The following is a 26,628-nucleotide window of genomic DNA, read 5'->3' on the forward strand; positions in this document are numbered from 1 at the left end:
AGACAGAGAAAGTGACGTCACTTCCACCCCTGCTAATCAGCGGGGTGCCACTGGCCTTCCACTTCCTGTGGGGGGGGGGGATGTTCCTTTGCCCTCCTGTGGGCACCCCGGGCTGGGGAGTGGCAGATGCTGAGGAAGGAACCCAAGCTGAGAGACGGTGGGCTCCCTGGGGGCAGCAGCCCTATCCAAGCTCCCCTCAGAGGCTGCTGCAAATTCGCTGACCCTCCGTGAGGCCGCAAAGTGCCCGTTTTCTTGTCTTTTTCTTTCCTCCCCTCCCCTGCCACTCTGCCTTTCTTTTTTTTTTTTTGTTTTGGGGCCACCTCCAGCTGTGCTCAAGGCTGACTCCTGTCTCTGTGCTCAGGGATCACTTCTGGTGGGACTTGGGGAGCTTGGGGTCAGCCTGTGCAAGGCCAGTGTCCCTGCTGGACTCTCTCTGGCCACAACACGAGAACTTTCTCCCCTGTGCCTGGACTGGGCAAGCTGGCCGGGAAGGTCCCGTGGGCGGGCCACATGTGTGCAGCCGCGTGCTCACGTGCGCGCCTTGCTCAGGTGTGCAGTGGGTGACACTGTTCACAGGGTTGACCTGGAGTCCAGCAGGCGGCCTGCCCTGAAGGGGCCTCTGAGCTTCCTGACAGCTCTGAGCTTCCTGACAGTGCTCCAGGAGGGTTGCCGGGCGCCGGGGCCGCGTGGAGCAGTCTCGGGCCTCTCGCTGGAGTGGGCTCTGTGCTCCCCAAGGAGGGGCCTGCAGGCTCCGCTCTGAGCTTGGGGTCCTCTGGCCCAGCTAGCAGGGGGGGCGGGAACTGGCAGAAGCGGAAGTACAGGAATCTGGGCTCAGCAGGTGAAGACTGGGGGGGTCCCCGGGAAGTGTCCTGGGAGGGAGGGGGTTTCTGCCTGGGGGTCTGGCCTGGGGGTCTACCTGGGGGTCTGGCCTGGGGTCTGCCTGGGGGTCTGGCCTGGGGTCTGCCTGGGGGTCTGGCCTGGGGGGTCTGGCCTGGAGGGGTCTACCTGGGGGTCTGGCCTGGGGTATGCCTGAGGGTGTACCTGGGGGGGTCTGGCCTGGGGTATGCCTGGGGGTGTACCTGGGGGGATCTGGCCTGGGGGTCTGCCTTGGGGGCCGCCCTCATCCGCCTGCCCTGTGCTCAGCCCCGGGCCGGGCAGAGGCTGGTTGGGCAGTGCTGGCGCTCCTGTTATTATTACATTATCGCAGACAAATGGGCCGGAATTTAAATAACTCTGACATTAAATATGCAGTCAATTAAGCCTCGAGCTGCAGGAGCCGAGCACCAGAGAGAAGCAATTACCTGCTGTCAGCTGTTGCTAATGAGGAAGCCCAAGCCAGGCTCCCGGAACCTTCTGGGCCCCCAGGAGGGCCCCCTGTTCTGCTGGCCGGCCAGGGGCAGCGCCTCTCACCCAGACCCTGCGCCCCTCAGCTCAGCCCAGAGGGGGAGGGGCACTGCCCTGTCTCCTCGAAGCCCCCGTCCCTGGAGCCGCTCTGGTGGTCCCAGCCCACGCCCGGCCCCCCATGGGCCTGTTCGTGCAGCTGCCCGGGGCCCCTTAAGGGCTGGGGCGGGACAAGGCAGCATCCAGAAATGCCCCTGACCTGGCCAGTGGCCCTGGCCCTCGCCCCTGCCTGCCGCCCCGGCTGGGACCCCCACCCCGAGGAACCAGAGGAAAGGGCACCACGACACAAACAGGGGTGGGGGGAGTGATGCAGGTGGGGCCACGGGGCTGCAGGCAATGGAGCAGAGTTGGGGGACTGGGGGCAGTGGGGTCCCCGGGTCAGCGTGACAGGGGTCCGCAGGAGAAGGCCCACTAGGCACACAGGACCTGAAGCGGGTCACTGCTCTGCGGCCCAGCCTGAGGGAGTGGGAAGGAACCAGAGCCTCACGGGGGGCCACAGGAAGGTGCCCGGGAGGGAGGACTCGGCGGGAGCGGGAGGACTATGTGGGAGTTGGGAGTACTCAGCAGGAGCTGGAAGACTATGTGGGAGGCAGGAGGACTCAGCGAGAGCTGGGAGGACTCTGTGGGAGCCAGGAGGACTCTGCGGGAGCTGGAGGACTCTGTGGGAGCCAGGAGGACTTCGCGGGAGCTGGAGGACTATGTGGGAGCCGAGAGGACTCACTGGGAGCTGGGAGGACTCAGAGGGAGCTGGAGGACTATGTGTGAGCCGGGAGGACTCAGTGGGAGCTGGGCAGACTCTGTGGGAGCCAGGAGGACTCAGCGGGAGCTGGAGGACTATGGGGAGCCAGGAGGACTCACTGGGAGCTGGGAGGATTCAGCGGGAGCTGGAGGACTATGTGAGAGGCAGGACGACTCAGCAGGAGCTGGGAGGACTCCGTGGGAACCGGGAGGATTCTGTGGGAGCTGGGAGGACTCACTGAGAGCTGGGAGGACTTCAGGCCTCCACAGGAGGGCTTTGTCCTGAGCAAGTGGAAGCAGGAGAGAGGCCAGAGCAGGACCAAGTTTGACACCAAGAGAAAATCAACCGAAAAACCAGGAGACAAGCGCTGCCCTGGAAAAGCTGAGCAGAGACCAGCCAGCGTCCAGGAGCGAGCACGGAGCAGGGCGCCAGCACAGCCCAGGGCCGCGTGGGAGCAGGGACAGGGCCCTGTCAGTCGCCGGCAGGAGACAAGCCCTGAGCCCACGTGGCCACGGCGGGGAGGGCGACACCGAGCAGAGGAATGTGCCCCAGCGGAGGACAAAGCTCTGGACACAGCTCAGGAGACATGTCCTGACGCTGAGGCCGAAGAGAGAGAAAACTGCAAACTGAAGTGAAATCCCTGCAAATATTCACATAGAGAAGCCAGCAAACCGCCAGAATTGTACCCGGCGCCCAGTGGGCTCATCGCAGACACAGGCTGCCATGTGCCTTGAACATCAGTATGACCCACTTACTACACGCTAATGGTGATGTGATCCCACATGATGAGAGATTCACCATCTCGTGAGAAATTCTCAGCAAACTGGGAATCGTTTAATTCCATGGAAACTGCTTGAAATCTGTGGCAACGTCTCCCGTTGTGACTCAACTGAACAGAATCCACGCAGACGTCACACACGGAGGAGAACCCACACTGACCCCTGCCCCAGAGCCAGGCCAGCGCAGCCCAGCTCGCAGCTCCCCTCGCGCCGTGCCAGGAAGGCGGCAGGAAGGTGCGGACGGAGGAGCGGCAGCTTCCTCAGCCACGGCCGCACTCCAGGAGTCTACAAAGCTCACGGCGCCGGGTCAGACTCGGCCAGCACACCTGGGCCCACCCGCAGCCAGAGAGCCACTCTATTCTGCGACCAGCGGCAAGTGTGTGGACTGTGTTTGCGGCCACTCCTAAGACACACCTGAGTATGGAGAGCACAGTCAGACTGCAGAGAGCACACAGTCAGACTCTTAGAGCACACAATCAGACTCTGAGGAGAGCACACAGTCAGACTCTGAGGAAAGCAGTCAGACTGGAGAACACAGTCTCTGTGGAAACTATACTCAGACTCGGCAGAGCACAGTCAGACTCTGAGGAGAGCACACATAGTCAGACTCTACGGAGAGCACAGTCTGGCTGGAGAATACAGTCAGACTCGGCAGAGCACAGTCAGACTCTGTGGAGAGCACACAGTCAGACTCTGTGGAGACTATAGTCAGATTTGGCAGAGCACAGTCAGACTCTGAGGAGAGCACACAATCAGACTCTGAGGAAAGCACAGTCAGACTGGAGAACACAGTCAGACTCTGTGGAAACCATAGTCAGACTCGGCAGAGCACAGTCAGACTCTGAGGAGAACACACATAGTCAGACTCTACAGAGAGCACAGTCTGGCTGGAGAACACAGTCAGACTCGGCAGAGCACAGTCAGACTCTGTGGAGAGCACACAGTCAGACTCTGTGGAGACCATAGTCACATTTGGCAGAGCACAGTCAGACTCTGAGGAGAGCACACAATCAGACTCTGAGGAAAGCACAGTCAGACTGGAGAACACAGTCAGACTCTGTGGAAACCATAGTCAGACTCGGCAGAGCACAGTCAGACTCTGAGGAGAACACACATAGTCAGACTCTACAGAGAGCACAGTCTGGCTGGAGAACACAGTCAGACTCGGCAGAGCACAGTCAGACTCTGTGGAGAGCACACAACCAAACTCTGAGGAGAACACAGTCAGACTCTGAGGAGAACACACAGCCAGACTGTGCTGTTGCTCTGCAAAGCTCGGCAGCAGAGCCAGGCAGAGCTTGGCAGGTCGGTGCCGTTTGTAGCGGAAGCCAGCCAGAAATATTGTGCATACATAGCGATGTGACTCACAGGGAAACGCAGAGGAGCTCGAGCAGGTGGATGAGGGAACTGAGAAGGAGCAGAAACCCACCCGCATCTCCCTGTGGGCTACCCCCAGGCCGCACAGTGGACCAGCTGGTGCCCACCGGCAGGAAGAATTTCCTTCCTGTGTTTGCAAACACCCATTCGGAGCAGGCCACGGCCTCAGAGGGCAAGATGGAAACTTCTGGGGACAGACAGGGAGAACTGGGGGATGGAGGGCAGCAAAGGTCACCGCCAGACCGGGGTCGAGGGATGCCTGACTCAGGGCGACCTCACGCCGCGAGCTCTGAGGCACGGAGGAGGGGAGGGCTAAGGACCCGCTGCAGCCCCCGACAGACGTTCCAGGGCGGCCCCTCTGAGGGGACCCGGGGACACCCAGACGCGAGGGGGCTGGAGACGGCGGGAACTGCCCGCCCTGCGGCCGTGCTCGGGCGCCTGTGTACGTTTTAATTGTCGAGCCCAGCAAGGACGTAAATTAACAAGCAGCCGCGGAGCGCCGGGCCTTTGAGATGACTAAAATGAAACCCTAATTGAATTTTCCCAGGGAAAAATATCATGTGGAAATTTAATTAAGGAAGTAAAGGACGGGTTTTTAAAAATAGATATATATGGTTTTTAATTCAGGGTTATTTGCAAAGCAAATTAAAACATAAAACGGGCGGCTTGGATGCAGAGATAGGATTTAGACAAAGGAGGCACCGAGTTCCCGCCAGCCCCCCTCCCCCACACCAAGACCCCAGGCCTCCCCCCGCCGGAGGCGACTCCTGGGCCCCGTCGCCCCCAGGCCTCCATGGCTGCCCCCAGGGGAGACAAGACACACCTTTGCCCCCAGGCATGGGGCCCCTGTGCGGCTCCCCATGAAGCCTGTGGGGCTCCCAGCAGGGCACCGGGGACTCGGGCCCTGCCCACCGGGCCTTGTCCTCGCGTCCTGGTCTCCCCAGCTTGTCTGTCATCCAAGAGTCAGGACATGTCCTGCACCCCAAGACTCGGGGTCCCATGGGACCCTGCGCCCTGGAGGCTAGGCGGCTGGCGTGGGGATCAGCTGCAGCTGTGTCCTGGACCCAAGGCAGGAGCCAGAGGGCAGAGACTCGGTGCCAGCCTAGAGTGGGGGCCCCAGGGTCCAGGAGTGCTCCCAGGGGGTGGGCTGGGTTCCAAGAATGCCCCCAGGGCTAGGCCGGGGTTCAGGAGTGTTCCCAGAGAAGGAGCATCTAGGAGTGCTCCCAAGGGGAGGGCTACTGTCCAGGAATGCTCCAAGGGGAGGACAAGGGTCAGGAGTGCTCCCAGGAGCAGGCCAGGGACAGGAGTGCACCTGAGGGTGGCACCCAGGGTCCCTGGAGCCTTTGCCGGCGGCGACCCTCACCCACTCCCTCCCTGCCCAGTCACGGCTCCTGTGGCGGCCCGGCTGGTGGGACTGTCCCCCCTCCTGGGGGCCCTTAACCCCAACACTCCCAGTCCCCGCCACTGTAAGGAAGATCTTCCTGCTCTGCAGACCCGCCTGAGAGCCGGCGAGTCCCTGTGCTCTGAGGCATCGGGGCTGCAGGCAAGGGTTCAACCGGGTGGGTCTGGCTGAAGGGTGAGGCAGGGGCGAGCCCACCCTGAGACTTGGGGTCTCGCGGGGGACTGCAGGCTGGGGGCTGGAGTCACCACTCTGGCTCACTCAGAAGGGTTGTGATTGCATCTGTATGTGTGTGTGTGTGTGTCCATGGAGTGTGCGTAGGAGTCATTTGTGTGTATACATGTGAGTGTGGGGTGTAGGTCATTTATGTGTTCGTGTGTGTGCACATGTGAGTGTGCAGGCATGTGTGTGTACATGTTTGTGTGCAGGGCGTAGTGAAGGTGAGTGGAAGGAGGGAGGAGAGAGAAGGAGGGAAAGGGAGGAGTAAGGAGAGGCCAGGAGGAGGGAAGAGAGAAAGGAGGAGGGAATTTGGGAGGAAGGGGAGGAGGGGGAAGAGGAAAGAGGGAAGAGGAAAGAAGGGGTGGAGGGAGGAGGGCGCAGGGCAGAGGGAGGAGGGAGAAAGGACCTTTTAGAATTCAGCGGGCTCCTGGCACCGGGCTGAATGGGCTTTAAATTAGCGGCGCTTCTCAGAGGGCCATCGCCAAGGGCAGCCCCGAACTGCAGGCAAGGGTGGCGAGGCCGAGGGCAGCGGGCGGGTCGGGCCCACAGAGCCGAGAGGGCAGGCGAGGGCCTGACAGGCCTGGGGGCGGTGCTGCGAGGGGCCTCTGGACCCTCTGGGGGGCTGCAGGTTGGGAAGCACCCCCCCAGCACACCCTGCGCCCACCCGCCATCCCGAGTTGGCCAGCCTCTCCCCTTGTTCCCACGCCCCCGATTCTGCGCCTGTGGCCCTGCCCATGCGCTGTGGGCTGCCGAGCTCTGCAGACAGTGCTCAGGGCGCGCTGCTTCCCCTCCACCACTCAGGCGGGTGCTGCTGTGGGGCGCTGGGATGAGGCTGTGAGGCTGTGGGACGGACACCTCACGGGTGTGGACGCCTTTGCGTGGAGGCCTGTGTGTGTGGAGGCTGTTTGTGGAGGTTGCGTGTGGAGGCCTGTGCGTGTGGACGTTGCGTGTGGAGGCTGCGCGCCTGTGTGGAGTGTGCCGCCTGCCTCGGGGGGCATCTCCAGGGGAGCAGGTGTCCCCGCCACCGCCCCAGGCGTCTTGCTCCCGATCCCCCGGACGCGCGTGCTGGCGGCCCCTGCGGGCAGAGCCTGAGCCCAGAGCTCCCCGGCCCGCGCGTCTCTGGACGTGACTTCGGAGCACGCAGGAGCTCTTAAGTGGATTACGGCAGCGCGGGGTTTAATGTCTTACAGGAATATAATTGTATTTTTATTGCTCATTACATTTCGAGTTAATTACATGGCAACCAGGTTCCCGCTCGCGAAGCTGCAGCCTCGCGTTCCGCGGCGCCCACACCTGCCGCCTAGAAGCGCCCCTCCTGGTCCCCGGGGGCTCCGCATTCCCTGGGGGGGGCCGGCAGGCGGGAAGAGCGGTGCTGGGGGCCGGGGGTTGCCCCCCCACCCCTCACACACTCGCCGCCCTCCCTTCTGGCGTCTGCCCCCCACTTCCTGCTCTGACTCAGTCTCCTAGACAGCCCACACTGGGGCCCCCACATAGAAACTCACCATGTGCGTGGGAAGGAGAGGAGGGGGCATCTCTCAGGCGTGGGAGGCCTGGAAGTGGGGGTCTCCCGTGCGGGGGGATGCGCCTGTGTCATAGGGTCAGAATCTCTCTCCCACTTGCTCCAGGATACCCCTTAGGACCACCCGAGGGATTGCAGCCCCCCGCCCCACTATTGCTCTCGGCCCAAGCACAGGTCCCTGGACTCACAGATCAGAGAACCCCGACACCCCATCTTGTGGGCCCACCCAGAGAACCCTGAGCCCTGTCTCGCGCTGTGTGGAGCGTGTGGAACACGTGGAGTGCGTCTCCTCTGCCCACCGACGTCCCCTGCTCCCTGGCGGGAACACGCTCACCCTGGTCCCCTCAGCACTGAGTGTCCGCTTCCGCAGGGACTGGAGCGGGGATGTACTGTGTGTGGTGATCATGAGGCTCGAGGGCCGGCTGAGAGGACACTGTCCGGGGCCAGGAGCTGTGGCGGGGGCACAGCCGGCCTCACCGGGGCTCCCCGCCCCATCCTCGCCAGGAGGGGCCACGGAACTGAGAGGCCTGATGGCCACACGCTCCCCCACCACTTCTCAGCGGCTCAGTCCTGACTCACGGGAGGAAGCGGCGCCCTAGCCACGGGGCGAGAGGAGCCACTTCCTGTCCCCCTTCAGTGCTGGGGGGTGAGGGTGGTGACGGGCGGGCGGCCGAGGGGCCAGAACCCTGGGAGCCGGACGGGACTGTGGGCGGCTGCTGAGGGCAGCGTGTGGCACGGGATCTGGGGTCGGCCTCACCGGGGCTCCCCGCCCCATCCTCGCCAGGAGGGGCCACGGAACTGAGAGGCCTGATGGCCACCCGCTCCCCCACCCTCCAGGGCTGACACCCCTGTCAGTGCTTGGAGGGAAACGCAATAAAAAGGTGCTGGAAACGGCACGGTCTGCAGAGACCCTGCAGCACTCTGGAGACCCCCGAAGGCCCCCAAGGCAGCCGGGATGGAGACCCTGGGCCACGGGCTTCACGGGAGCAGCCTCACCCTGAAGTCCTGAGGCCTCACCCTGAGGTCCCGAGGCCACTCCAGTCTTCCTGCCTGCTCCCGGGCTCACCCTGTTGCGACCATGGTCACCCAGGCGGGCCTGTCCCCAGCGCCGTGTCATGGAACCGTCCAGAAGGAAAGCACACGCAGCTGTGACGAGACGCTGCCTTCTAACGGGGCGTTAGGAGGTTGGGCTGGAGCGCGTGGGGAGGCGGTTATTGAAAAGCCCCGGGAAGGGAGATTGAAGATTTGAAGCTGCAGCCGGGGGGCACTGACCTTCGCCTGGGGCCAGCTGAAGGGGGCAGCACACTGCCCCAGAGCCCGGCCACGGCCAGGGGGCCTGGGCACCCACCTACGGGATGTCCCGGGGAAGCTGGTGCTTCCCAACCTGGGCATGGGGCCCTAAGGGGACACGCCCAGCAGCAGGTGGCCAGGTGGTGGGGGGTGGTGGGAGGGCCCCAGGACCAGGCATAGTGGCCCCTGCCAGGACTCTGAGGGGCAGCCAATGGCCTGGGGGGAGTGAGGCTCACCCCACACAAGCCCAGAAGGGGCAGGGGAGGGACACGGCCATGCATTGCTCCAACCTGGTCACCAGGCGCTAGCCAGGGGGCCTGTGCCCGAGCACACACACTTGGGGGTTCGGGGGACCCTCCTGCTGGCCACCGTGCCCTCGCCAGCCCCAGTGAAGCCCTGTCTTCCGGCCAGCCCGGGCACCTGTCACACAGGGTGAGAGTGCTCTGTCAGCCGAGGACTGGTCACGCAGCAGCGGGCGAGCAAACCCACGCTAAGCACCTCACGGGACCCCGTGACAGGACCCTGAAGCAGCCACGGGGCGGTCTGAGTGCAGAGCTGGGCTCTTTGGCTTTGGTTCTAGATGGTTCTCTGCTGCAGCGAAGAAGGGTTATATGCGAATGGACAGAGCAGAAAAGCCCAACAAATCCAGCCTTCAAGGTGAGCGAAGTGATTCTCCCCGTGCTCGGAAAGTGTGGAAGGGTTGGTCCAGAGCTGTGCTGGGCACCCAGGTCCTCCTGCCTGGGGCTCCACTCTGCACCTTTGGTTCTGAAGTGCCTGCCTGCCTGCCTGGCCCACGGTGGCTGCTGGTGTTCCGGCCATCACAGCACATTTCAGCCAGCAGGGAGAGGGATAGGAAGGACCCAGCCCCAGGCCCCAGTCAGAACACCCTGGGAGTTGCTCTTTCCTCTGCACTCTGTGGCAAGGGGTGGGCTTCACAGAGGGGTGGAAAACAGTCTGTTCCTGGTGACCCTGGGCCTCAGAGAAACGGGGGCTCTTGACTAAGAAGAAAGGGGGTATATAATAAGCAGTCTCTCTTGCACGCACATTGTCACTCTGAGAAAAAAAAGTTTAAGACCTGAGTGAAAAAGGACACTCAGGTAAAGAGAGAAAGATTCCATCAGGGGCCTGGAGCGATAGTACAACAGGCAGGGTGTTTGCCTTGCATGCGGCCGACCCAGGTTCAATCCCCAGCATCCCATATGGTCCCCTGAGCACAGCCAGGAGTGATTCCTGAGAGCAGAGCCAGGAGTAACCCCTGAGCATCGCCGGGTGTGACCCAAAAAGCCAAAAAAAAAAAAAAAGATTCTGTCTGCCGCATACCCTTCTTCGGGGGGAAGGAAGAGCCCAGGATGAAGTTCCTGACAGGGAAGCAACGGCAAGCGGAAGTCGAGCATTGGGCAAACACGAGTCAACATTGGTGCGCGAAGCACGGGTCCTGCTGTCTGTCGTGAGGGCTGGGAGGCCCAGGGCGGGGTAGGATGGCGCAGTGGTCAGTGCTGAGCTCAGCGGCGGGCTCCAGTTGCTTTGCGTCTCTTTCTGATGAGCAGAGCGTGGATGCGAGATGCAGACACACCAGACAGCGCAGGGTGCAAGAGGGACGGGCTTCTCTCCCCTCAGGCCAGCTCCCTGTGTCTGTCCGTCTGCATTTCCAGGGACTGGCGTGTCAGGGAGGAGCTGCCGCCTGGTGACTGCAGGAAGGGACACGCAGAACTAAGTATTTCAGACATCTGGTCTGAAGGACCCGGATCGGCCACACGCCAGGCCAGCACCTGCCGCTCCAACCTCCCCGCCCCAGTTTCTGACAGGAGGGGGACAGTTCTTTCTGCGAAGGAGCCCCTGCGCCCCAAGACAGGCCCTGCGTCTGATCTAGGAACGGGCCCCGGGACCCTGACACGGCTCTTTAGAACAGAACCCCCCTGCACTGTGTCCCCCCCCCCCCACAGCCGCCCTCCCCCCGCCCTGAAGTGCTTCCTGAGCGTCCCCCTCCCCTCAGTCTCCTACTCACCCCAGGGGTCAGCCCAGGCTGGGGGCTGTGGGACGGGGGTCTCGACTGTGAGCCCCTCCCCACCCCGAGGCTTCTGCTGGGTCCCGCACAGATGTCTGTGCGCGGCAAAGCGCCACACTTTCTGGATAACGGGGCAGCTCCGGGCCCAATGCCAGGGAGCGCCATGGCTGGGTCATATGGGACGCGTGTGTTGGGTTTGTGCAAAGGTGCCAACTCTTGCAGGGCGGCGCTGCCACGGGCACACTGCCAGCCGCCTGTGGGAGCCAGGGCCGCGCAGTGCCAGCAGCCGGGCCCAAGGCCTCCCATGGGCTGTGTCTCCCACGAGCTCGTCTCCCACAGGCTCTGTCTCCATGGCCTCCATCTCCCACGGGCCAAGTCTCCCCGGGCCCCCGCCCCCCACTCCTCTCACCTACCCGTCTCCCTCCGACTGGCCACAGACTGTCCCGGACTCCCCTCCACACACTTGGCTCAGTGGCTCGGTGCTGCTCCTGTATCCCTCTGTGGTGACGCCTTGTCCTTGTCCCCAGCGCTGCCGAGGCCCTGACCCTGCCTTGCCTCCTTAGGTGCTGCTAGCTTCCGGACCCCGCCACTGTGGGGGAGACTGTCCCAGGGACCCGGAGCCCCGCACCCTCCCCGGGCCTGCTCCCCGTCCTCGTCCTTTGTGCTGCTGCAGTTTGGGGTGGCCTCTTTTCCCCAGGCTAAACGCTGGCCTTCGGAGCGCTTGACACCCACCAGCCCATGTGGACTCAGGACCATGGTCCCGAGACCCTCCACTCCCATCCCAGCTTCCCCCGTCCTCGCAGGGTTTCTTTTGGGGGCAGCAGATGGTTTGGGCCACACCTGGCAGTGCTCAGGGTTTACTCCAGGCTACACGCGCAGGGACCACTCCTGGCGCGACTCAGGGTCCCTGTGTGGTGCCCAGGATCGAACCCGGGCCGGCCGCGTGCAGGGCAGACGCCTTCCCTCTATCCTCACATCCGTCCCCATGGGTCAGGCAACATCTTCCTTGTTTGCTTTTCGCCTCCTGTCATCCGCCAAGACCCAGAACTTGCCCGATGACCCTGCCGGGGCAGAAAACGAAAATGCCAGAGCTTCAGCTGCAGTGAAGGGCATAAGAAAGAGCAGAACTGAGAAGCCCTCCAGGAGGTGGTGGGCTGGGGGGAGGGGCGAGCAGAGACCCCCAGGGACACCCTCGAACTCATGGGGGTTGCCTGCAGCACGTGTCACCCAGCTCCAGCCTGCGGTGAGCTGGCCTGGCTCTGGGGGCTCCCCGGGACCGGGTTCCACCCCTGGCGGGCCTCAGCATCTCGGGTGGCGAGCGAGGCGCTTCCCGCAGAGGCCTGTGCCGGGAATTCCAAGGGCCACGCTGGTCTGGTCGTAAAGCAGCACGAGTTGCCATGCAAAGTTGAATCCCACGCGGGCGGCAGACACTGCCTCTGATTTATCGCCCTGCAGAGCGCACGCGGCCGGGCTGCCATCGCTCTTGCGGTGTGGGCTGATTTATCGAACACCCTGGAGCAGAGAGGACCCGAAATCTGGCCAGAAAAAGTCACGTTTCACAAGAGCCCATCTGGGCCACGCTCTGGGTTTGTTTGTGTTACTGCAGCGCCAGGAGCCATCACTGTGCTCGGTTCCCCGAGAACCCGCCTTGCTATCTGCACGCTCAGGCACCCCTACGCAGCCCGGAACCCCCATTGCGATCTGCATGCTCAGGCGTACGCGTGCGCACGCACACACACACACACACACACACACACACACCAGAACCACACATGGCCCCACACACCCAGGAACACTCTGTGACCCACACACACACATCCTCTGTCCACCTCCCAGATGGAGCCACAGAGCCTGAAAGAAAACAGCCAGTGTCTGAGTCTGCACACACCAGAGTCCCATGTGGCCCCCACACACTCAAGAACCCTCCTGAGTCTGCACTCTCAGGACCCCACGTGACACCCTAGACGCGCCCCCCCCACACACACACACAGGCTGCATGTGAGCTCAGGTACCACAATTATACCCCAGGATCCTGCATGTTCCACACACAGCCCAGAACCCCAGGGCTGTCTGCATGCCCAGCCCCTGAGAACCATGCACGGCTGCCTGTGCCGTCTGGAGTACGCGCAGGGGCCGGCTGCTGAGACCCAGCGGTTGACCCTTTCTGACGTGCAGGTTCGAGCCTAGCCTCAGAGACGCGAGGGTAGGTGGTATGCACCAGTGGCGCTCAGCTGGGGGTCCCAGGGCCACGGGCACCCTGGGCTGCTCCCGGGCCCTCTGGTGGGAAAGACACGGGAGGCTGCTTGGCCAGACACTCGCTCCCCCTTCAAAGCTCTTCCCCAGCAATTACACGGCAGCCTGGTGGGGGCCGCTGGCTCTAATTAGCCGGGTAATAAGGCTGTTTGTGTCAGTGCCCCAGACGAGACAGAACGGCTGCTGCTCCCTGGCTGCCTAATGAGGTGAGGAGCTGGGGCAGGCGGCCCGGGTCGGTTCCATCACCCCCAGTGATGTGCAGCCCCTCGCGCCCAGCCTGGGAGCTCCACGCCAGCAAGGCCCCCTCCCGGCTGGGGCACCGCATGGTGGGGTCACTGCACAGGGCAAGAAGCAGGCGCCCCGCTGCCCCTTGGAGGGGGGATGGTGAGAGGAGCAGGAGCCAGGCCTGCGCGCCCTTCCTGCTGCACCCCAGCCCCAGATGTCACCTGTCCATCTCCCAGAAGGTGCCATGGAGCCTGGAAGAAGACAGCCAGGGTATGGGAAGAGGCGGGGAGAGGACACGGAGACAAGTCTGCAAGTGACTCTGCTGTGAGGAACTCTGTGGTGAGACTGTTCGGTGAGTCTATAGTGAGTCTCTGTAGTGAATCTAAGGAGTCTGTGATGAGTCTCTGCTGTGTCTATTACGAGTCTCTGTATGAGTTTCAATGATGTGATAAGCCAATGTGGTGAGTCGGTAGTCTCTGGTGAGTTTGTGGTTAATCGTTCTTGTGAGTGGAGTAAGTCTGTGATGACTCATCTGTGATGAGTCTCTGTGTATCTCTGTAATGATACTGCACTGAGTGTATGGTGAGTCTCTGTGTCTGTCTCTGAGGTGAATCTGTGGTGAGTCTCTGTCATGAGACCTAGTGAGTCTTTGGTAAGTATGTGGTGAGTCCCTGCAGTGAGTCTGTGGTGCATCTCTGGGGTGTGTCTGTACTGAGTCTCTGTCGTGAATCTGTGATGAATCTATGTATGAGTCTCCACAGTCAGTCCGTGGTTAGTCTATTGTGAGTCTGGTGATTTTCTGTAGTGAGCCTGTGGCAAGTGTCTGTGGTAATTCTGTGTGGTGAGTCTCAGAGGTGAGTCTGTACGAGTCAGTGGTGAGCTCTGTGGTGAGTCTGTGGTGAGTTTGTGGTGAACTTTGTTATGAGTCTGTGGTGAGTTTGTGATGAGCCTATGTGGTGTGAGTCTCTGTGGTGAGTCTCTGGTGAGTTTTGTGGTAAGTCAGGAGTGAGTCTCTGCAGTGAGAATGTGGTAAGTCCGAGGTTAGTCTTTTTGGTGAGTCTGTGGTCTATCTGTGATGCATCTGTGTGCATCTCTGAGGTGAGTTGCAGTGAGTCTATGTGGCATGTCTCTGTGGTGAGTCTGTGGTGAATCTGTGATGAGTCTGTGCTGTGAATTTGTGGGGAGTTTGTGGGAAATCTGCAGTGTGTCTTGAAGTCTGCGTGTCTCTGATGTGAGTCTGCAGTAAGTCTTATGGTGAGTCTATAGTTAATCATTGTGGTGAGTCTATGGAGAGTCTGTAGTGCATCCATGATGAGTCTCTGTGTGTCTCTGCAGTGATTCTGCATTGAGTCTGTGATGAGTCTTTGTGTCTCTGAGTTGAATCTGTGGTAAGTCTCTGTGGTGAGTCTGTAGTGTATCTCTGTGGTAAATCTGTACGGAATCTCTTTGGTGAGTCTGTATTGAGTCTCTGTTGTGAATCTGTGGTGTGTTCTTGTAGTGAGTCTGTGATGAGTCTGTGGTGATCTTCAGTGAGTTTCTGCAGTTAGTCTATGTGGTAAGTTCATGGTTAGTCTTTGTGGTGAGTGTTGGTCTGTCTGTGATGAGTTTGTGTGTATTTCTGAGGTGAGTTGCAGAGAGTCTATGTGGCATGTCTCTGTGGTGAGTCTGCGGTGAGTTTGTGATGAGTCTCTGTGGTGAGTCTGTGTGATGAGTCTCTGATGAGTCTGTGTAGTGAGTCTGTAGTGAGCCTCTGTGGTGAATCTGTAGTGAGTCTCTGTGGTGAGTCTGTGGTGTGTTCTTGTAGTGAGTCTGTGATAAGCCTATGGTGAGTCTGTTGGTGATATTCTGTGCTGAGTCTGTGGTAAGTCTCTGCAGTAAGTCTGTGGTGAGTCTGTGGTGAATCTCTGTGGGGCGTGTTGTGAGTTTGCAGTCTGTGGTGAGTCTGCAGTGAGTGTCTGTGGTGAGTACTCTCTGTAAAGATTTTGTGATGAATCTCTGGATGTCTCTGTGGTGAATCTGTGGTGAGTCTCTGGTGACTCTGTAGTGAGTCTCTGGTGAGTCTGTGTGTGATGTCTGTCAGTGAGTCTGTAATGAATCTCTGTGGTGAGTCTCTGTGCTGAATCTGTGTTGTAAATTCATGGTGAGTCTGCAGTGTATCTGTGAGTCTGTGTGTCTCAGAGGTGAGTCTGTTGTGAGTCTGTCGTGAGTTTCTGTGGTGAGTACACAGAGAGCTGGACGAAGCTTTAGGTCTGAGCTTTTCACTTCTGATGTGGATGTGGCGAGTGTGGGCAGAGTGTGACTGGGGCAGTGTGACCCCAGAGTCTTCTCAGGCCCCACATCCTAAGCCCTGTCTAACTCTCGGCACGCGCAGACCCCCTGCCCCTCAGTGGCTGAAGAAGCTTCTCCTCTGGGGAAAGTAAGGGCTTGGGAGAGGCCTGGCTGATTGGGCCGCTCTCCAGGGCAGCGGTGAGGTGGGCCTTGGTCTCCAGGGTCCTCCTCAAGTCCACGGTGCTGAAGCGGCATGAGGACTGGGAGTAGGGCCTGTGTTCTCCTGGGGACAGAGGACCAGTCGCCCCTGCAGCTCGGTTAGATACTGGTACAAAGAGAGAGACCCGGAGCCTCGCTGATCCCTGCGGTGTAAGGTCCTGCCAGGAAGCTGCAAGCCACGAGAGCCTGTGCCAGAACGTGGGGGGGTGGGGGGGACGCCAAGAATGGGAAGGGCAGGAGCAGACATCAGGAAGCACACAGGGAGCCCCTGTGGCAGGTTTGAGATCTTTGCATCTCCAAAGGCCCCGTCAGGAGAAGAGGTGAGGAGCTGGGGCAGCCTCTCGCCCTCCCTGGAACAGCTGGTGCAGTGGCTAACCGAACAGGAGGGGCAGCTGAAGGGATGATTGAGGCAGTGACCAACAGTGATGCAGTTTTCTTTTTTTTTTTTCTTTTTGGGTCACACCCGGCAATGTACAGGGGTTACTCCTGGATCTGCACTCAGGAGTTACTCCTGGCGGTGCTCAGGGGACCCTATATGGGATGCTGGGAATCGAACCCCGGGTCGGCCGCATGCAAGGCAAACGCCCTACCCACTGTGCTATCACTCCAGCCCCAAGTGACACAGTTTTCTAGAAGTCCATTTTATGGAAATTTCCACTCCAATTAGTTTATATGGTTCATTATATAAAGTTCCATAAAATGGACTTCTAGAAAACTGCATTAATGAGATGAACAGATGAAGGAGAACGGCTGACAATGTCTTACTTGTAACGCCTAGGGCCCACACAGGCCTGGGCATCTATGGGTGCACTAAAGGTAGCTCCCTTCCAGCCCTGGGGGTGGGTGGCAGGAGCCCTCCATGAACCCCAACCAGAAAGGAGGCCCCACAGGGAGAGATGCGCCCCTCCAAGGCAACAGTTTGTTCTGTGACTCTGACCAAGGGCCAGCCTTGTGCTCACACGTGCTTCCCTCAGCTTCTTTAGTTAAACAGAAACGCCGTGGTGAGGATACCCATAAAAAATAGAGGGGCTGGAGCGATAGCACAGCGGGTGGGGCGTTTGCCTTGCACGCGGCCAACCCGGGTTCGATTCCCAGCATTCCATATGGTCCCCTGAGCACCACCAGGAGAAACTCCTGAGTGCAGAGCCAGGAGTAACCCCTGTGCATCGCAAAAAGAGGCATGAATATCTTTGCTAAAAATTCAGTATCCCACTTTGCAGTAAAAATATCCATTGGCAAAGTCAGGCCAGGAGAGCGTGGTCTGTGGGGAAGAGGGTGCCTGTGTGGGAGTGGTGAGACGCTGAGGTGGTCTCGGTCGTTCCCAACGTGATGAACTGCTCTTGTGCTCACGCCGGGACCCTGGCCGAGCCCACAAGAGGACTGTGGGGTGCAATAGGTGGGGAGCTGTGCGGCTTGTCTGCTCGGACATGCCGCCGCCCAGTCTTCTGACAGAAGTGGCAGCCTGAGGGCTAGGCAAGGTGGCCTGCTGAAACGCAGTGAACCAATTGCAGTTCTAGTTCCCAACTCCGTAGCAAGCAGGGGAAGCTGAGGCACAGGGGACCCTCTGCAACGGCACCGAAGACATCAACTACCCAGAGAGGAACCCCACAAAGTGCAGGCGAAATCTCTGTCCAAGCGACCACACGTGGTTGAGGTTCGTGTTAAAGCGTTCGGAAGCCGCGCAGAGGCGGCCACAGAGGGTCAGTGTCAGGCCTCCCTCACCCGCTGACTCAGCAGCCCAGCTCAGCGTCTCCAAAATTCCAAAGGCCAGTTCTCTTCCCTCGCCTGAGTGAACCGCCAGGAGAGTCCCCACTGGCCTTGAAATATAAACAGGGAGGGGGCTGGAGCGATAGCACAGCAGGGAGGGTGTTTGCCTTGCACATGGCCGATCCGGGTTCGATTCCCAGCATCCCGTATGGTCCCCCAAGCACTGCCAGGAGTAATTCCTGAGTGCAGAGCCAGGAGTAACCCCTGTGCATCACCGGGCGTGCTTTTCCCCCCCAAAGAAAAGCAAAAAAAAAAAAAAAATAAGAAAAGAAAAGAAATATAAACAGGGAGAACAGGGCTGGGGATGGGGGAGAAGCGAAGGCTACATGACTGTGACAAGCCATTAGTGCCACACAGAGGTGAGGACATACACAACCAGCTTCCGGGAACCCCGGCAGCCACACACATGAAGTCCAAAAGTGAGGGACTAGGTGCAAAACCTCACCCATACACTGTCTCAGAGGCAGCCGCCACCGTGCAAAGGCCCAACTCCACCGCCTCACGGCTGAGCTCCTCAGAGACGCCAAACTGCCAAAACTTTCAGGTATACCATGGTTTTTTTTATTTTATATTCTTTTTAAAAAATTTTATTAGTGAAAATAAATTTAATAAAATTTATTTCATTAAATAAAGCCTCATGCATGAAAGAACTGGCAGAGGAACCCAGGTATGCGGGTCCTGGGGCTGAGATCTCCAAGCCTGCCCGGATTGGGAATGGGCCTTCTCCGCCCAGACCCTCCCCCCATCTTCCAGTAGGTAGGCATTACACCCACCAGCTGCTGCCAGCGCCAGGTTGGTCCCATCAACGGCCAAGACTCAGAGACTATAAAACCCAGCTCCCGGAAGCACGTGGCCACATTTGCGGCAGCACGACATTTATTATCTCATTTTTCCTTTGGAGAACCTGGCAGGCCACCAAAAGCATCCTGCCCGCACGGCAGAGTCTGGCAAACTTCCCGTACTCAATATGCCAAATACCAGTAACAATGATGGGTCTCATTCTCCTAACCCTGAAAGAGCATTGAAATGGCTCTTTTAAAATCTCAGGGCTAGGAAGGAGACGTTACTGGTGCCTGCTCGAGGCAATCGACAAACAATAGGATGATCGTGATCGTGGTCGTGATTAGTGAAACACCATGAGGTACAGTTGTAGACTTACAATTTTTTGTGCTTGGGTTTCAGTTATACAATGATTGAGTACCCATCCCTCCCCCAGTGCCCATTCTCCACCTCCAGTGCTCCCAGTATCCCTCCCACCCCCCATCCCCCATCCCACCCCTATACCATGTTTTTTTTTGACTGAGAACTCTGTGGTCTTCTTGGAGTGGGGGGAGCAGCCGCCCCCCCCGCCGCCACCCCCAGTACCCGGCAGACACACCCATTCCACTACCCAGCCATGTAACTGCTCAGTTAAATATCCTGGATTTTCTGGAGCCTGCAGCCGCAGGACATCTCCAGACTCCAATACTGACCTCCCAGGAGGAGTGCAGCCAACAGATGAGAGAAGGGCACAGAAGCCAGCTAAGCTCCACAGAAATAGTGACAGGGGAGGCGTGCCACGCAGGAACAGCTCCGTAAAGCCCCGGAGAAGGACTTAATGTCCCCTTGGGGAGACATAAAAATTTTCACCAATTTTCTTTTACTAAAGAATTTTGGATAATTCCATTAGCCATTTAGTTGTAACAAGCAATATCAAATAAATTGTACCGGGCCTGCTAAGGGAGCGGGCTTGGGGGCGGATGGCCAGTGGAGACAGTGGTGGCGGCAGGTCACGGGTGGTGGGTCTAGGGTTGGAACACGAATGCCTGTAACGACTTTGTAGATCCCAGAGTTTGAATGCAGGGAAATCAGCTTCCCTGTCCCTCAGACCCCCGCCCCCACACTCCCTTCCGAGGACAGGGCTCAGCTCAGCTGTCAGGGCTCTGGGGTTCAGGGTCCCAGGAGCGGGTGCCAAGGACACGGCTGCCTGTCCTCGGTGGGGGACAAAGAGCTTCCTGGTTTCCATGGTGACCGCTCCTATTGTCCTGCTGTGGGAGCCTGGAGGGGCTGGGGGGCTCGGAGTCCTGCTGCGTGGGGAGCTGCCAGGGGCCTGCTGGAGCCCGGTGTGGACGAGTCAGCTCCTGGTGTAGACCAAGCCTACAGCTGGTGTGGACTGTGCAGGCACCGCCTTCGGGTAGTAGGGATTTCCCTGCCACCTTCAGCCACAGCCCACTGGAGGGCCCAGTGGGAGCACCAGGGCCTGCTCATGCCAAGGGCAGGGAGGGGTGGGAGGGTGCCTGGCGCTCCAGGAAGGAGCAGGATTGGCCCCCAGGTCCCCGCAAGGGTCCCCAACCTCTATCCACTCCGCCCGGTGCCGACCCCCAGGGCTGCGTCCCTCCCGGTCCTGGCCACTCGCGGCCCCCTCCTTGCCCTGGAGGCTGAGGGCGGGTGCAGCACCCCAGGGCCCAAGGCTGTCCCCGCCCTCCCCATCAGGCCACTGGGCCTCTCTCTGCAGGCTCTGGGGGACACGGTGACCGCACCCCACAGGGACTGTCCGGTGGGCTTTGTCTGGCCCTCTCCTGAGACTCCCCGCCAGGACATTATTGGGACTCAGGGGTACAGCCCCCTCCCAGCCCTTCCCGGTCCCCCGCAGCCCCCCTGTCCCTGCCCAGCCCCCCTCTGCCTCCTTCCCTGCTCCCTCTTCAGGGTGGGCCAGCGAAGCTGCAGAAGGGGGTCCGAGAAAGGCCCCCCCTTCCCTGAATATGGATTTGCGCCTCCGGACAGGCCTAATTAGCAGGGAGGGGGATCAAAGGGGCGGGCGCTAATCCCCTCCGCAGCCGCACCTGCTTCCGCCGCCCCCGACAGCACCTGTTTAATTGGGGCCGAGCGAGCCCTCGCCGGGCGGACCCCCGCCCCCGCCGCCTTTCATCCGCCCGGGCAGCTGCGCCGGCCGCCTCGTCTCCCCCGCACGGTCCAGGGCCAGCCCAGGGGGGCACTGCCCCGCCTGCCCGGCTCAGGCTCTAGCCCCGGGACCGGGACTCTCGTGCGCGTGCCCGCGACTGCGTGTGAGCGCGCAGCTGTCCACGTGTGTGGCTGCGTATGCACATTTGGCGCTCGCGGGGGGCACCTGACAGGCACCATCCATATGTGGATTTCCCCGGGCACTCGTGTGCCGGTATGCGTCACACATATGCATGCGACTGTGTGCATGAGTTCATGCTGGTGTATTTACACATGTCCTTACACACAGGTGTGCGTGTGTGGGCATGTCTGTGCCATGGATGTGTGCACGTGTGTGAGCCCAGCTACAGCGGGAGGCCTGGGGGCTGGAGACAGCCTCCCAACTCCCGCTTCTCCTTTTTTAATGCTCTTGAAAATGCTTCATGGTGTTTGGGCCACACCCAGCGGTGCTCTGGGCTTACTCCTGGCTCTCTGCGCAGGGATGACTCCTGCTGGGGTTCGAGGACCATGTGTGGTGCCGGGGATCAAACTCAGGTCGGCAGCATGCTAGGCCAACGCCCTTCCGTCTATCTTATACCGCAACCCTTCCCCACTTCTAAACCGGGTACACCCCTGACACTAGGCTGGCCCCAGCCCCCACGTGAACCTGTTGAGAGCACAGAATGGGGGGGTTCACGCCAGTTGATCGGCCCAGGGGGCGACGGATGATTTCTCAGGGGAATCTAACCTTAAAGGCTCTTTGAACACCTCCGAGTGAACGTCCCAGCTCCAGGCATCTCCTGAGTCGGGCTGCAGATTAGAGAGATTGATCGCTGGGGTCTCTGGCCGGCCCCTGTGCTAAGAGCTCTTTATCACGCCTGTCCTGGGGGCGAGGGGGGACTCTTGCTGACAAATTACCTCCTGGCTGCTCCCAGCCATCGCAGCACGATTTATGCCTTTTCCTGAAGACACGAAGACACGTGCTGGGCAGGCAGCGGCCACTCACCCTCACAGCGGGATCGATCCCACCTGGCCCTCAGCGACCAGTCCTGGGCCGAGTCCGCAGTGAGTGAGCGAGCGAGTACTGGACCTCCAGAGGGAAGAGAAGCACATCCCCTGACTCTCCAGCCCCCCCCCCGCCCCCGTTGAAGGTGGAGGTGGAGGTTTCATCCCCAGGTTGGGGTGCACGCTCCCAGCGGGGGGCCCGGAGCCTAAGCCCCCTCCCAGGTGTCCGGGAGCCAATGCGCAGAGAACTTGGTGAATCGCTTCTTTCCTGTTTTATGAAATATTTCTCTAAACGCCTGCAGATTGCTCTCTGAGGGACGGAGGGAGAGAAACAGCAATTAAAGTCTTGTCATCTGACTTGTTCGGGCCGTTAAGTTGTTCAATCTTGCATAAAAAAATCAGCGCGTGTACTTAACACGGGGCGAGCACCTGGACAGGGAGTGTAAATCAGACAAGAAGGATGCTGTGCACAGCCGGCTCGCGGCCGCCTCACTCGCACCCGGCCTGCGGGCTCCAAAGCACATTTGCAAAAGCGCCTCTCGAGCCAGCCGCACCACCGTGGGGCTCCCCAGAGCAGGGTTCCCCGGCACCAGACCACAGACAACCTCCAGACAACCGCCACTGTATAAGCGTCCACCACACACACACACACACACACACACACTCACACACACACATACACATGCACACTCACACACAGGAACAGATGCCACATACCCGGCGCAAGACAGGGCCAGTGGCAGGGTCACTGCCACACCACTGTGTGCCCGCCCCGTTGGCGTCTGGGCCAGCTTCGTCCTGCTGCGGAGGGGAGAGCCAGCACCACATCCCCTGGCGAGTTCGCGCACTCGGACACCAGCACCCAGTTTGGAGTCTTCATCACAGCCGAGACACCCAAAGAGAGCACTGAGGGCTGGAGCGCGGCCAGACCAGGGGGTGGGGGGTGGGGGGTGCAGCCCCCCAGACGAGCCGAGTTCAGACTGCGGGGATGCTCGGAGCAGCCGGGAGCTGAAGGGTTGGTCCTGAGGCCCCGCTCTTCCACTGCTCCATGTGCTATAAAGGGTGCCGAACTCTAATCACGTGGGGCTCAGGGGGCCCAGTGAGGCCGTCCCCGCCCAGGGTGACCCCCGTGGCCAAGCCTGTCCTGAGTCCCTGCACCCCCGCCCCTTGGAGGCCCTCTGAGAGCTTCACTAAGGGGCCTCGGAACCCTGCACCTTCAGTCATCCATCTCCCAGGCAACGGGGTGGCGACTGGGGGCCCAGGTGTAGCTCAGCTGAGGTGCGAGAAGGCTCCACACAGAGATAATTAGCCCCGAGACCTTCCAGACGGCTGGGGGAGGGTCCGCAGAGCAGGAAATGCCCGGGGGCTAGGACAGTCCCCAGGGCCCACCTGCTGTGCCAGCCATGAGCCCCACCCCCACCCTATCCCACCAACTGTGGGGGTCCATGTGCCGTCCATTCCCCACCAGGCCACACCTGGCTCACAAGTCCACTCACACGCCTCTCTAGCCTGATGGGGCCGGTCCTGGGTGAAGGGGTAGGCTGTGTCAGGGGGAGGGTTGTGTCAGGTGGGAGGGCTATATCAGGGAGGGGGGCTGTGTCAGGGGAGGGCTATGTCAGGGAGGGGGGCTAGGAAGGGAGGGCTATGTCAGGAAGGGGGACTGTGTCAGGGAAAGGGACTGTCAGGAAAGGGAACTGTGTCAGGGGGATGGCTGTCTCAGGGAGGGGGCTGTGTCAGGGGGGAGAGCTATGTCAGGGGGGAGAGCTGTGTCAGGGAGGGGGCTGTGTCAGGGAGAGGGACTGTGTCAGGGAGGGAGGAGCTGTGTCAGGGAGGGGGGCTGTCTGGGGGGAAGGCTGTGTCAATGGGGAGGGCTATGGCACGGAGGACTGTGTCAAGGAGGGTGCTGTTTCTGGGAGGGGCACTGTCTCCAGGAAGGGGGCTATCTCTGGGTGAGGGGCTTTCTCTGGGGGGCTGTCTCTGGGTGGGGGGCTGTCTTTGGGGGGTGTCTCAGGGGAGGGGAGGGACCCCGCCTGGTGGTGAGGAGCCGTTGACCATCCTTCTGCCTCTGAGGCATGTCCACGCCGCATCCCCAGCTGCCGTCTGCCTTTCTGGCCGTGGTCCCCCTCCTGTGATGTGGTGAGGGTACTGGGATAGGCCTTGGTGGGGCACAGAAGCCAGTGGGTGTCTGAGGAGGTTGGGGTGGCCCCACATACCCTCTGATGCAGGCTCAGAAGCAGGACAGGGTGGGGTGTGTCTGCCCCAAACAGTGTTCAGAGGTCACGCATGGTCACTCAGGGCCATCACCCTGCTGCCGCCAGACGAAAATCCTCTGACCTGAGCGTCTCTTCCTTCCAGAAGCCCAGACTGACGACAAGAAGGGGGCGCCATGCCGTTCATCACAGGACCCGGCCCTTGGGATCCACATACGCCCACTGTCCCCAGGGCCATCACGCCGGTCCTGCCCTGGGCACCTCACTGTCCAGCCAGGCCTGGGACGGTGCTGAGTGCCAGACCCAGCACCCACAGACACGCGGACACTCCCAGCTTGCCACGCTCTCCAGGAACTAGAAACAACCGGGCCACGACAGGGCCTGGGCAGGACACGACACACATGGGGAGGAGAAGGCGAGTGGCCCTGTCCCAGGGACAGACAGACAGACGGACAAGGCAGAAACACTGAGACAGAGCAGAGTGACAGAAAGAGAGACAGAGACAGAAAGTGTCAGAGGGAGGAGAGACAGACAGAGTCAGAGGGAGGAGAGACAGAGACAGAGAGTTGCAGAAATCCCACCAATGGCCCAGCAGAAGCAAACACATGGCTGAGCAGAGGGAGACCCAGCCTGTCCCAGCGGCCCCCGCGGAGCCCGTGAACTGGGCCACAGGCGAGGTGTTTCAGATGTCTGAAGGCGGACGGGGTGTTCAAGGGCAGCGCAAGAGGTGGTCCAGAACACAGAAGCACCCGGCATGGGTCTGGGCCCCCTCAAGGACCCCTGCACATGGGGAGGACGTCCCCAGGTTCCCAAGGTTATGAACTGTGGGTGGGAGGGAAACGCCGTGTGGCCACCGGGCACCGGAACAGGACATAAATTAGCGGGAAAGCCCCGCCCCGGGGCAGGAGAGGGCCTGGTGGAGGCGCCTGGCCAGAGATAGCCCTTATCAGGAGGCACACACAGCTAAGGCCGTGAGCAGAGGGAAATTTATAGCCTCTCTGAGCGTGCTGAAGAAGAGGGGCTGACAATCAATTATCCAGCGTCCTCTCCAAGAAACGGGAAAGGCCAGCTGAGGCGGGGAAAAGCGAAATCACAGAGATAAGAGAAGCGAGAGAAGCTCTCGCCGCCAAAGCAATCACAGCCAAGGGGGCCCACGGGGCCAAATTGGGTTCTTAGAAGTGAATTAAATGGCCCCGGGTTCACCCAGAGCAGTTCAGGGCCCAGGAGTGCGGGCCGGGCCCAGGGGCCAGAGCCGAGAGGACAGACCCAGCCGATGGGAAGGCTGGAGCTGACGCGCTAAGAAGCTGTGCACAGCCCTCCGCCCAGTGCCGCTCGAGCCACGAGCTGCATTTCATCCGCATGATTTGATGTTATAAAATAGCTGGTATCCATGCTTAAAATAAATTTTCAGCCAGAAAACCCAGATTTCAAGTGATGGGGGCATTTTCCTGAGCAGTTAAGAGACAAAGAACACAAATCAGTCTCTGCCAGGGGAAAAAGAAAGATGCTCGGGCTCGTCCAGAGGCCCAAGGCAGGCGCGAGGAGGAAGGAAGCTCAGACCAATTTCCTCCGTGAATACACACGGGGAAACAGTGGCAAATTGAATCCAGCGATGCACTCGGATAATGAGATATTGGCAGCAGACAGGGCTTATTGTAGGACAGCAAAAATCAATTAGTTTAATAGGAAGTCTGATGTAGAAAAGAGACATCATGAGGTGGTCCCCGTAAGTCCAGGATTTAATAAAATCCAACCACACACAATTGTGCAAATTGCGCTCTCAGTTGTGTTGCAGATGTAACCGGGCTTCCTCCAACAGGCCAGGTGATGCAGCGATGCCAGAGCGTGCGAGGGAGAGGCCTGGGACTCACAGGATCCCCGCAATCAATATTTCCTTTCAGCATGATGCTGTAGTTTGCAGCAAAAGCATGAGGCAAGAAAAATAAGCAGAGACAGGGGAGCTCGCTGCCGTTGTTTGCAGGTCCCGTCAAACCAGACTCTTGGCATTCAGTAAATTAAGCAGTCGCTAATTATGCTGCTATATATCAGCCACTAAATTCTGGAAAATAAAATCTCACTCCCCTGCTATACTACAACAGCATCTCAAATATCTACCCAAGACCACCCCCTTGGTTACACTCATCACCGAAGGCTCTGAGATTTGCAGGCTGAGAATCACGTGGTTCTTTGAAAGTAGTCAACAAAATGGGAGTAACCTGAAAAGAAACCATCAAGTGCTCTTAAGTGGGAAGAGGGAGGCTTGGGGCTTTAATGGAAGTCTCAGAACGACCTTGGCCTGGTAAAACACCATCCAAGTGCAGGCTGGAACAATAACACAGCGGAGAGGGCACCAGCCTTGCACCAGGATGCGACCCCCCCCACACCCCATATGATCCCCAAGTTCCACCAGGAGTGATCCCTGAGCACAGAGCCCTGTGCACTGCTGGGTTGAACAGAGCTAAAGGTTCCTGCTGAAGGGCACCGCAGAGGGACACAGGCCCCAGCCGAAAGGGCACCGAGGAGGGCTGCGGGGCCTTTAGGATCGAGTTGTGGAGTAAAGGGATAGTCACACTTTGTTTGGGGCTACACCTGGTGGCACGCAGAAGCTACTCTGGGCTCTGTGCATAGAGGTCACTCCTAGAAGGCTTGGGGGACCTGATGGCGTGCCAGGGACTGTACTACCCATGCTTTTGATCATGGCCCATCTCCTGCCTCATGCCCGGTACAGATCTCCCTCCAGGGTGGCAGGCTAAAAGCCAGTGGCCAAGGGGACAAAGCTGAGGAGGGCACTTGCTCTGCTCAGCCCCGTGGGGAAACGGCTGAGAGTGGCAGGTCAGCCTCGAGTGCAGGATACGCCTGCACGGGCCGGCTGGGAACCAGAGGGTCCAAGAACCACTGGGCTGGGAGCAAATGTGGGCCTGGGCAGGGGATGGGAGAAACAGGCCTGGGTCCGTCCCCCACACTGCCTGGTCCCCGAGCATCATCAGGGCAGCACTGCGCACCCCTGCCCCGGGAACCCTGGGGCCCCAGGGAC

Source organism: Sorex fumeus, unplaced genomic scaffold (assembly GCF_029834395.1).
Source record: "Sorex fumeus unplaced genomic scaffold, SorFum_2.1 ptg000022l, whole genome shotgun sequence".
NCBI lineage: Eukaryota > Metazoa > Chordata > Mammalia > Eulipotyphla > Soricidae > Sorex > Sorex fumeus.